The following is a 3,350-nucleotide window of genomic DNA, read 5'->3' on the forward strand; positions in this document are numbered from 1 at the left end:
ATATATATATATATATATATATATATATATATATATATACGAAGACATTTTCTAATAAAAAGAAACATTTAAATTGCATAGTGATATATGTCTTAGGAGAAAAATCAAAAATGTTAACATAATTAAAAAGGAAATCACACTCGAACATGAAAGCAATTAAAACTTTTGAATTTTGCATAATGGATTTCTTCAATTGATAAGTGAGAAATTTTATATCTATGTAAAAATAGATAATACTTAAGGTTATATAAAAAAATTCTAATATCCATACATTGAAAATAATGAAAAAAGAGGTTCTTCAAAAATATGAGCAATGTTCCAGCATGAATTTAATTATTTGTCGTTATTGCATAACTCAAGAACCTCTACTGAATGAATTAATAACTAAATAATAAATCATTGGTTGTTTAATCAACATTCAAAGGAAAATAAAGAAGAAAATAAGAATATATATACAACGACATTTCCTAATAATATGAAACATTTAAGTTACATAAATTATACAATTGTGACTTATGTCTTAGGAGAAAATTCAAAAATGTTAACATATTAAAAAGGGAAATCACGCTCGAACAGGAAAGCAATTAAAACTTTTGAACCTGCATAATGAATTTCTTTGATTGATAAGTGAGAAATTTCATGTATATTTAAAAATAAATAATATGTAAGGTTATATATAGTACTTTTAAATTATAGAATTAAATATAGAATATCAATCCATGAATTCTTGGAACTGAGTACAATAATAATTTTATGTATCATAAATATACGTATGATATGTGTATATGTTAAATCTAACCAGAAACAATAACTTTGCAAAAACATAAACAACAGAGCTTAAAATATGTACTAAAAACAACAATTAATAGCATCAACATAAAATAATGAGTGTAAAGAGACATACCAGGATATGTAAAAATATAATAAAATAGAAAGAAAAAAATCATGTCCACTTAATGCACAATGTCCCTTTTAAGAAAACTATTCCCCTCCATACAAGAGGTTTAAAGAATTGCATCCTCTCAGGATAGAACTATTTTATTCACAAACTTAATTATGCAAAAACAATAGTGTTAGTAACTTGCTCAACATGGGCAAAGTACACGAGCATATTAAATTTTACGCATGTATAAGAATAAGATCAGAATTTTTGTTGTTTAAAATGAGAGGAAATCCCACTATTTATAGGCAACAAAGGTTAGTGTGAATAAAATTTTAGTGTGTTTTATCAGAAAGGTTACAACTATTTGAAAAAGTTACAACCATTCTGAAAGTTCACAACATTCCAGAAAACTCACAACTTTTCATTAGGTCGCAACTTTTCATTAAGTCGCAACTTTTCATTAAAGTCGCAACATTTCATAAAAGTTACAACTTTTGATAAAAGTCGCAACTCTTCATTAAAGTCATAACTTTTATTAAAGTTATAATTTTTTATAAAAGTCGCAACTCTTCATTAAAGTCGCAACTTTTCATAAAAGTCAGATCTTTTCATAAAAGTTACAATTTTTTTTACAAAAGTCGCAACTCTTTATAGATTAGTTTTGAAAATAACTAAATTTAAAAGGAAATTATTTCGTTTGGTGGCGCCACGTAGGCGGGCCTATGGTTCTCTTTTATGTAAATATATGATTTGTTGCGCATTTGTATTTCTTGTTTTCATAATATTTACTTCGACTCCATGAATACATATATTAACTGATTCCTATTAGAATATTAGAAACGGAATAAAATCTCTAAAATATAAATTTTTATATTAATAATAACAAATATTAGGTTGAAAGAAATGTTAGAAGAAAATTCAATATAAGTACATAATTTTAATATCCTAAACTACAAAAAAAAAAAATAACAACAAAATTGTAGAAGAATTTCTCTAAAATTATTAACAGTAAGTAAACCAAAACAGCATGAATTTAAAGTCAAGCTATGATTGAAGGATAATAGTACTATATATTTTACCTTCTCAAGACATGATTGAAGCTAAGGATGATAATACAATATATAAAGTTACTCAAGATAATTAAAGTGGTGACACAAGTTTTACGCTAATGTGGAACAAACGTACATACTAACAAAAAATTTAGTTGTTACGTTAAAAAAGAATAACCTAATTTCATTTTGAACGAAATTTAAGAAAAAATTAAGATTTATTTTTGTTTTTATGGTTATAAATTAATCAAAGTTATGTCAAATGTATCAAAATACTCTTTAATTTTGTGGCCTTAAACATGCGACTTGAAAGTTAAAATTAAAATGTTGCAAAAATAAAAAAGGTGACATTGTTTTTTAAACAAACTAAATATCATTCTTTTATAAACGGTGAGACTATGTAGGATTTTTGTCCTATAAATAGCAGTGGTACTTTCCATTCAAAAACCATTCAATAGTCATGGGATTTTTCCTCTTTTCTCCAATGCCTTCATATTTTCTTCTTGCGTTCATCCTAATAATATCCCACTCTTGTCATGCCCAGCAGGACTATTTGGATGCGCACAACACAGTTCGCGCTAATGTGGGAGTCAGACCATTAACCTGAGACGACAAGGTGGCAGCCTACGCCCAACAATATGCTTCCCAATTTGCAAGTGATTGCAACCTTGTTCATTCTCGTGGCCAACCTGGTTCATTCTAATGACGGCCACGAATGCTGTGGAGATGTGGGTCGATGAGAAACAATACTGTCATCATGAGTCTAATACATGTGATGAAGGAAAAGTGTGCGGACATTATACGCAGGTGGTTTGGCGTAATTTGGTCATCTTGGATGTGCTAGGGTTCAATGTAATAATGGAGGATATGTTGTATCTTTCAAATATGATCCTCCAGGTAATTTTATAGGCCAAACTCCATACTAGAAAAAATGATTTATTACTTAATCATTACATACTCTATCATATGTTAGGTACGTACGTACGTACATTCCATATTAAAAGTAAAAGAATAATTTAACAAAATCATGTGTTGTTGTTCTAATTACCTACGCTTTCATTATCAAAATCTTAATAACATGCATTTTAAAACAATAAGAAATTAATAATCTGCTAGAGGACAGAAAAGATCATCAAGCAAATTCACGCATTTCTTCAAATATGAAGTAACCTACTCTAAAAATACGAAGATTTATCCTTAAGAAAGACGTCAGCCAATCCATCATAAGGCAAAGTCACGCATCTCTTCAAGATGCCTACTCAAACTTCAACACAAATGGTTACTTAGACTTCACCACGTATGGCTAGTCAGACTTCATAACACAAACATACATTAAATATATTCACAACCAAACGACAAATTTCCCTTAAAGAATTTCATCACTATATGTATTATTTGTCATTGCCACTCAACATCGC

At 28.3% G+C, this 3,350-nt stretch overlaps 1 pseudogene; it reads left to right on the forward strand.

The window, feature by feature from the left end:
• The first annotated feature begins 2,392 nt into the window (after window positions 1-2,392).
• Window positions 2,393-2,858, forward strand: LOC107001975 (annotated as a pseudogene).
• The last annotated feature ends 492 nt before the right edge of the window (window positions 2,859-3,350 follow it).

The sequence above is a fragment of the Solanum pennellii genome, chromosome 10 (genome assembly GCF_001406875.1).
Source record: "Solanum pennellii chromosome 10, SPENNV200".
NCBI lineage: Eukaryota > Viridiplantae > Streptophyta > Magnoliopsida > Solanales > Solanaceae > Solanum > Solanum pennellii.